Here is a 9,624-nt window from a genome sequence, read left to right as displayed (position 1 = left end):
TCGAAGCTTTGCAATTCTTTAAGGATTTCTTGAATTTTCAAGAATGGAAGAAAGTTTGTTCCTTTGTTGGTCCGGTTTATCCTATAGAGGTAATCCAATTTTATTCTTCCGTCTCTGTCAAAAATGATGTGTTTCATGCGGTGGTGAATGATACCGAAGTCAAAATCTCCCTTGCCGATTTTTGTACTCTGTTTTCGGTCCCTGATGATGGGATCGAAATAAATCCGAGTGCGGAATGGGGAGATGTGACGGAGGAAGTGATGCGATCCCGCTAAGTGTTCACAAATTAAGATGTGGTCGTTGGTCACGGTCAAATCAAAACACAATTTATAGCTCTACAAACAACTCTACAATTAGTAAAGAGGCAAGTAAAGGTCGGATCCCAAGGGACGGGAGTTGAAATGAGATTTCTATTGTAACTAGTGGTGTCTAAGGGGTATCACAAATTGGGTTGATGTAGAAGGTCACTAAACTAAAATAGCAATAAAAAATAAACAAGCAAGATGAATTAAAGGGGTGTAAACAATTGATTAAAGGCACTAGGGTGTCATGGGATCATAAAGGAATCATGGGATATGATCATACAAACATGTTCTCAAATTATAAGCAAGCAATTATTGTTGTGATGGATTGAGTTGGGTTATATCTTACAATCCTAGGAAAGTTTGGGTCCCGGAGCCGAATCGATTAGATTGTACAACACCTACAAGTTGACTTAATCTTCCCTACTCAACAACATGCATGGTCTAATGAGACTCGAGTTGGGTTATGTCTTACAAGTCTCATTTAAAAGATAGAAGATGATAGTAAATGCAAGGATTCATAGGCTTAGCATTTCATCAAATATAACATGTGCATGAGTTGAGATCAAAACAAGCAAGCAAATAAAACATGAAAGCATATTAATTTAAGCATGAATCATTCCCCATGTTGGTTTCCCCTAATCACCCATTAACCCTAGCTAAGAGACTACTCACTCATTATCATGTTGATCATGCTAGCAAGGTTGTCAATCATACCAACAATATGAAACACGATGAATAAATGAAAGTAATTAACAATAATTAAAAAGGGATTAAGAGATTATACCTACTAATGATTCCAATAATAAAGCAAAGATAAAAGAAGTACTTGAATGCTTGATTGAGAGGTTGTCAATCTCCCAACAATAACCCAAAATAATCTTCAATTACCCAAAATAAAGGATGAACAAAAGAGAGATTGAAGAACTAAAACTTGGATTAAAACTTGATTAATACTTGATTACAATATTAAAGAGAGATTTGATTGATATTAACTACACTAATTATTGATAAGAAGAACATGCTCCTCTAATTAGACTAATGGGGTATTTATAGTGGAAATTAGGGAGGATGCATTAGGGTTAACTAAGGGCTAAACTAGTAATTACACTTTTTAAGTTGAGCAAGGAGGACCCGGTATTTTTCGAGAGAAGGGCTTCTTTCTTCGTAGCTTGGAGAAGACAATCCGTCTTTGTGCTAGAATCCGGGCGGAATAGGGTCGGGACGGGCGGATTCTGGCGTTGGAATCCGAGCGGATTCAGGGGAATCCGAGCGGATTGTGGAGGGGGAATCCGAGCGGATTGTGGCAAAGCCGCTCGGATTGTCTTCTTTGCGGGGACGGACGGATTGGTGACAATCCGCTCGGATTGTCATCAAGCAACAAATCTTCTTCTTTTCTTCCCTTTTCTTCATAAATTCCTTGGGGATTTCCTTGGGGACTCAAGGATCCTTTCTCAACATTGCTCTTCTACTATGATATGTACAAAGGCCTTCTAATCTTGTCTCTCCTTGATGCTTGGTCATTGAATTCGATCAATTTAGTCTCGTTTTGCCATGAAAATGCAAGATTCTTACTCCTTTCCTACCAAGGGATCAAAATCTCAAAGAATATGCAAAACAAAGAACTAAAGATAAGAAATGACCCAAATAAGCACTAAAAAGCATGGGAACAAGGCTAATTCGGGGGCTAAATATGCGCCAATTATGGTCACATCAAATATCCCCAAACCGAACCTTTGCTCGTCCCGAGTAAAGAGGTGACAAAGACTAGGACCAATACTAACCTATCCTAATAATATAGCCGATATGAGACAATTAGCGGGTCTCACTCCGCCCCTTCAACTCACAACAAGACAACCATGAGGTAGGATGCCTTCTTGCAAGGCAAGGTGGGTCTTGCCAAAATGGCGACACATCCAAACTTTAAGCACACAAAAACACATAATGGATGCATCTACAAAAAGAATAGCCACTCCCTCATCAAGTGGCGGAGGCACTAAAGAGGAACAAATTTAGGAGCATGTAATCCTTCACAAATACTAGTTCAACAAATTACTAAGTCTAAGAGGATGGAACTAAATCACCTCCAAATGGTGTTAAACTAGACTACTTTCGTCCTCAATTTCCAAATGCTTTCGTCAAGAGCGATCGGATGGTGGTGGAATGATGATCCCTATGATGCTAGTGGCATATGACATGACAAGTCTCAAATTCTCTAGAAAAGTAAAGGTCATGGATCGTCCCAAGCTCGACCAAGTGGCTTGACAAAAGGCTTTTTGGGAATGAAATGCTCAAATCTTTATTCACAACGGGTCGATATGACTAGTATTCAAAATTGTCCTCATTTCACTTTCACATTTCAAAAATTTAAGATGGGGTTTGTCCCTTCCTGACTAGTGTCCTTTGCTTTCGCCAATCGCTTATTAGGCAACCGGTTAACCTCTAGACAATAGCTTTTCGGGGTGATAGTCACTCTGTCTCTGGGCGGCCGAATTCACAACCGTATGGGGGCCCAATTCAATGGATCCCGCACCAAAGCACATCGAAGTGGTACGCCTCCATCAAAACAACTTAAATTTCTCAACTTTCAACAATTCATAACATTTGAGGTTTCCTTGGCATTACATTACTTCCACATGACAAAATTTCTTTGAAATGAGCACTTCAAGCTTATTGATAGAAAATATTTTTGGGTTGCCTTACCACAAGGTCAAACAAGGTCACCTAGACAAGTTAACCAAGTCCACATCGCATCACGGGGTTGGATAGGTGACTCACATGCAAACCCTTGACTAGGCCTTGGGTCATGGGTCAAAAGACACTAGTATGACACTATCTAGGGTGTTTTACAACCATTCTAGTAGGCAAAGTCTTAAGTTGAACAAGTATTTATAATGGCTTAGTTGCTCTTGTCAAAGTTCCTAAATAGGCATTTTTCAAAACATTTCTAACATGCAACTACATGCCATGATGCAACTAATATAAACATCCTAATGCAAGTGATTCTATCAACTAATATGACATATAAACTAAATGCAAGTCCTAAATTCACATTGTTATACCGCATCAATCAAAATAAAGCCACATAGTCATTAACATAAAGAGGAAAAAGGAGATTGGAAAGATCATACCATGCGGTCTTTAATATCCTCATGTCTTGGATGTGGCGTAGTCAATCAATGTGAACAAGGATAGAACAAACACAATATATACAAGACAATATATACAAGACTACAACAAGAAATAAACATGTTTTTGGGTTTTCAATTTTCAAATTTTTATGATTTTTGAAATTTTTCAATTTTTTTGGATTTTTGAATAAGAGTTAAATGTTAGAATTCCCATCCCCACACTAATATGGGCATTGTCCTCAATGGCCAAAATGATGGAAATTATGCAAAGATGATGCATGATTTCTATACTAAATGCAATCTATACTAAGCTATACTACATGATGCATGGTTTTTGTTATGACGGAGAGGATAATTTAGATTACCTCCCGTTGTGTATGCATTAACTTCCCCAAACCGAGTAAGACACTATTGCTAATGTCCAAGGATGGGTATAGTTCATGCACACACTATGCTATGCATGAAACTAATTTGTCATTTTGGATTTTGAAAATGGGAACAATAAAACGAGAACACCTCAATGGTACCGAGGTGTGAGTCCTCTAATGGGGTTAGGACTACTCCAACAATGATCAAAATGAAATAAAATACAAAGAGAGAAATAGAAAAACCATGAGAGGGTAGGAGTCTCCAAGGCTTGCTAATCTTCCATCATGCTATCACCATCACTTCCCTCATGAGAAGTGGTCACATTGCCACTTTCCTTGTCATTTGCTTCTTCACTTTCTTCCTCATCTTCCTCATCATCATCTTCACCATCCTTTTCTTCTTCACTTGCTTCTTCCTCAATATTATCATCAACTTCTTCATCATTTCCAACAACCTCATTGTCACCCAAAACGACCCTAGATGCACCCGGAAATAAGACTTCTCTATCCGCCCAACTAGGCAAAGGACAAGATGGATCAAGTAGTCCTTGCCTAGCTAAGTGTAGGAGGGGTGGATATTGAGCCAAGTAGGCATTTTTCCGATCTTCATAGGCTTGCTTGTGCATTGCTTGCATGAGAAGAGTCACATAGTCTTTCCCAACTTCAACTCCTTCCGGCTTGAACTCTTCATACTTAAAGGGGTAAGGTGGTATGACAATGGAAGAGGAGGACATTTCAAGATCACCCTTTTGTTGTTGAATGATATACTCGGCTTCTTTGGAAAGGGAAAGTAGATAATTGGTCCGGTGGACGCTTAGACGGCAAATCTTCGAAGGCAAGGTGAACGATCTAGCTTCACTAGTGAGCCATCCATACTTAGTGTCAAGGGGGTTATGGACAACCCACTTGAACTTGTGAATCATAGTATGCATATCAACAAGATGGCCACCCTCCTTTTCTTTGTACTTGTTATCCTTATTGAAGTTAGGATCAAAGTGCTTGGCTAGGAGTGTGACTAGGCCGCCATTGACAATAACGGTCGTGCCCTTCTTCCCACAATCAATGTTGAGCCATCTATCTACCAAGAGCCTCAAAGAATTGTAAGGCTTGGTGTGTACTCTTCCGATATTCAAAGCCGATTCAAGGAGAATAAAATCAAGTCTTGTGAAATGGTTGGTATCTTTCCTAGCAATTATGGTGTTACCCACGACCTTGTGCCATACTCTTATGCCCGGATGGTGGACCAAAAGAGCACGACTCGCATGAAAATCCTCAAATTTCTTCCCGGAGATTGCCTCCCAAAGAGGTTCGGGGTCATACTTTCCATAACTCTTAAAATAACTCGGTTCATCACTAAGACCCAAAATTTCACCCAATTCCCTAAAGGTAATGCGTCTACTAACATTAGCTAGACGAAACTCGAGATTCTCCCTATTCTCAACTTTGGTGACTTTCAAGGAACTTAAAAATTCCAAGGTAAGGGAGGGGTATGTCAATTCCCTTGTTTCAAACAATTTCTTCAACCCCATGGCATTGAAAAAGGCTTTTGTTTGCTCAAGAACACCCAATTTTTCTAAGGTATCTTCACATATGAATTTGGTGGATTGTAATGACTTCATAGCAAACTTGACAAAGGTATTTCTATGGGTATCGGAAATAAAAGTTACCTCCGGATAATGCAAAAGTTGATCAATTACCGGAGTAGAAGGTGTTGTTGCTCCCATAGAAGGTTGTTGTTGTTGTTGCACTTCCAAGTTTGGTGTTGCTACCACCATAGCCAATGCTTTCTTTGTTTGAAGAGCCTTTTGCCTTTGTGAGAGTGCCTTAGCCTTTGGTGCCTTTGTTGCCTTTGTTGCTCCCTTAGTCCTTGCCATTGATGAACTAACCAAGAAAAGAATGAAAAATCTTCAATTTGTAGTATGCCCAAATCGATTTGAAGGTGAAAGGCTTTGCCTTTATGAAAACAAAAATCGACTCAAGGGTTGAAGATTTTGTGCTTGGTTTTGATTTTTTGTTGAAGAAAGAGTGATTAATTTGTTGTTGGAAGGATGGTTTGATTTGATTTTGGTGAATGTTGTTGAGGGTTTTTGTTTTTGTGATGGAGAGGATGAGGGTTTTGATGTTGTGGGTAGTGTTTATGAATGAATGAATGAATGAATGAAGGTGGGAGGGGTTTTAAAGAGACCGAAATTTTCGAATCTGCAGGGGCAATCCGTGCGGATTCTGCTCTTTCTGAACTTTGCAAAACTCGCCTAAAGACGGGCGGATTTGTGACAATCCGCTCGGATTTGCTGAACACGGGACGGGCGGATTTGCTAGAAGACGGACGGATTTGATCGAAAATTTTGCTTGTTTTCCTCGGTGCAAAGACGGATGTCTTTCTTACAAGACGGACGGATTCTTCAAGACGGGCGGATTCTTCACAGACGCCGGATTCGATCACGATCAAGAATTTTCAAAATTCAGCTCGATTCAGACGGGCGTCTTTTCGCAATACGCTCGGATTCTTCAAGACGGGCGGATTCTCTGGAATCCGCTCGGATTCTTCCCTGTGTGTACACGGATTCGGTTCCATCCGTGCACACTGCATTTCCCATACCGTTCTTCCATTCTTTCTTCAAGTCTTGTGTTCGTCATTGTGGGGGCACTACTAAGGCATGGATAGCCTAGGCAATTGCCATCCCCACACTAAGCTAAAAGCACTACACATCAATTGAAATCGTTAGTCCCTCCCTCACTTCTCTCAAACATGTCAATTATTTTGATCAAAGTAAATAAAAATCCAAAGATGACAAAAATGCAATACAAGAATTGAAATGTAAGTTAGGGAGTTAGAAATATTTACAAGTGGTGGTTTAGGGAGGACTCCACCAAACTCTCATTCTTGATGAGATGTCAAGGGGGCATATCCATGGTGTTGTTGATGTTGCTCAACACCTTGAAGAAGTAATCAAAAGCTTGTTCATTATCATGGTAGAGGTTCTCAATAGACCGTGGCCCTCGTTGTTGGTCTTGATCGATGGCATTACCAATGTAGGGATTAAAAATCCCTTCAAATTCGTCGTCCCAAAGACCACAAACTTCATTGAGTTGATCATTGAAAATCTCTTGCTTAGATGGAGACAATTCTCCCAATTTCTTCTCTTGGCCAATGAGGCCATCCTCTTCTTCCTTGGTTGATTTTGATGAGCTTTGCAAGCTCTCCTTGTCACAATTCACTTGCTCTTTGAATGGAGCATCTTCAATTTTCTTCTTCCATTGGAGTTCCGATTTCTTCCTTTCATCCTTTCGGCTATAATGATCAATCATGAAACATGGTTCATGCAAACGAGGAGCTCTCATAGTCTTGTCAAGATTAAAAGTTATGCTTTCATCTCCCACTTCTAGAGTGAGCTCACCATATTTCACATCAATCACCGCACCGGCGGTGTGTAGGAAAGGTCTTCCTAGGATGATTGGAATGTTGGAATCCTTCTCCATATCAACAATGACAAAGTCCACCGGGATGAAAAACTTCCCAATTCGCACGGGGACATCTTCCCATATCCCTAACGGTGTCTTCGTCGATCTATCGGCCATTTGGAGTGTGATGTTGGTGCATTTAAGCTCTCCCATCCCCAACCTTTTACTCACCGAGTACGGCATGACACTCACACTAGCCCCTAGATCACATAAGGCTTTGTTGATCGTTGTGTCGCCAATGGTACACGGTATTGAGAAGCTTCCCGGATCCTTTAACTTTGGAGGTGAACTCCCTTGAAGTATTGCACTACTCACCTTAGTGAAGGCGATAGTCTCAAGCTTCCGGATCGACTTCTTCTTTGTGAGGATATCTTTCATGTATTTCGCATAGGCCGGCACGTGATTGATTAATTCCGTGAAAGGAATTGAGACTTCCAAATTCTTCACAATTTCCATGAATTTTCCAAGTTGATCATCAAATTTGAGCTTGGCTTGACGACCTGGAAAAGGGAGTCTAATCACAATGGGCTCCTTCTCCTTGGCCTTGTCTTCATTTTTCTTTGAACTTTCTTCTTTTGATGATTATCCATCTTTGGAGTTTTGCACAATTTCTTCCTTTTCACTAGCTTCCACAACTTCATCCTCAACTTGCTTCTTCGGTGCTTCATACCTTGTACCACTTCTCAAGTGAATGGCACTAACCGTTTCATGTCTAGGGGGATTACTTTGAGGTGGTAATTGCCCCTTTTGTCTTTGTGAGCTTGAAGATGCTAGTTGAGTCAATTGTGTTTCCAACATCTTGGTGTGAGCTAGAATGTTGTTGATGGTGGTTTCCTTTGCTTGGCTATCTTTTTGCATTTGAGTGAAAAATTCTTGTTGATTCTTTTGCATTTGGAGGACCGCTTTTTGGACATCAAAACCTTGGTCATTTTGGTGATTGTATGGATTTTGATTTTGGTAACCTTGGTTTTGATTGTAAAAGGGTCTTTGATTTTGGTTTCTCATGGGTGGTGGAGTGTATGTTGTTTGAGGGTTTTGAACATTTTGGCTTTTGTATGAGAGATTTGGATGGAATTTGGTGTTTTCATTGTAAAAGTTGGAATAAGGGGTACCACTCTTGTATGCTTGGAAAGCATTCACTTGTTCATTTGTTCCTCTACATTCACCTTGGTCATGTCCCAAAGTTCCACAATTCTCACATATCCCACTTGGGATTGATGAGGATGCCATCATGGCATTAACATGATGCTTCGATGATTTTGAGTTTTCCTCAAGTCTAGCCATAGCTTGTTCGAACTTCAAGTTGATTGTGTCAATGTGAGCACTAAGTTGAGCACCCAATTGAGTAACGGAGTCCACTTCATGCTTTCCTCCTCTAGTAGCCTTGCGAGGTCTACTATATTGTGAGTTATGGACCGCCATTTCCTCAATCTTGTTCCACGTTTGATTGTCATCAACTTCGGTGAACATTCCATTTGATCCCATATTGAGAATGTTCCTAGAATCTTCATATAAACCATTCCAAAATTGTTGTACCAAAAACCATTCGCTAAGTCCATGGTGAGGACATGAGCGACAAATTCCCTTGAACCGCTCCCAAGCTTCATACAAAGACTCTTCATCCCTTTGCTTAAAACCCGTAATTTGAGCTCTTAGCATGTTAGTCTTTTCCGGTGGGTAGAATTTTTTGTAGAAAGCTAGAGCCAACTTCTTCCAAGAATCTATTCCAAGGGTGGCCTTATCAAAGCCCTTCAACCATTGCTTCGCGGTGCCGATTAAGGAAAAAGGAAATAAGACCCATCTAATTTGGTCTTGAGTCACGCCCGTTTGAGAGATTGCATCACAATAGTCGCAAAAGGTTTCCATATGAGAATGAGGGTCCTCACTAGGCATCCCCCCAAATTGGCTCCTCTCAACTAATTGGATGAAGGCGGACTTGGCAATAAAATTTCCGGTTAGATGTTGCGGCGTAGGAGTACCATTTGGTAGATTCTCCTCGGTGGGTACGGAGTGTGACGAGAATTTTGGCATTGTAGGTGGATTTTGTGGGGTATTGTGTAATGGGTTTTCTTCTCCTTCTATTGCGAAAGGATTGACAAACTCACTAGTGGGTTGGACAACTTCACTAATACCTCTTAAATTCCTCCTAACAAGTCTCCTATTGTTCGTCAAGGTTCTTTCGATTTCACGGTCAAAAGGTAACAAATCACCTTGTAACCTTCTAGACATGCAAAATATCAAACAACTCGAAAACAATTAGAACAAACCTTGAGGAGTTTTACTTCCTCAAGGCGAAGAAAGACACAACTAATAACAATAAAAAGAAATCTAAATCAAACAAACACTGTCCCCGGCAACGGC

At 40.4% G+C, this 9,624-nt stretch overlaps 1 non-coding gene across 1 annotated transcript; it reads left to right on the top strand.

Annotated features, from left to right (window-relative positions):
• The first annotated feature begins 8,815 nt into the window (after nucleotides 1-8,815).
• On the top strand, nucleotides 8,816-8,922 carry LOC141610085 (small nucleolar RNA R71). The gene has a single exon (XR_012527979.1). It is a non-coding gene; the product is annotated as a small nucleolar RNA R71 (small nucleolar RNA).
• Nucleotides 8,923-9,624: the final 702 nt, after the last annotated feature.

This window comes from Silene latifolia, chromosome 10, assembly GCF_048544455.1.
Source record: "Silene latifolia isolate original U9 population chromosome 10, ASM4854445v1, whole genome shotgun sequence".
Lineage (NCBI taxonomy): Eukaryota > Viridiplantae > Streptophyta > Magnoliopsida > Caryophyllales > Caryophyllaceae > Silene > Silene latifolia.
This window is presented reverse-complemented; position numbering and strand designations above follow the sequence as displayed.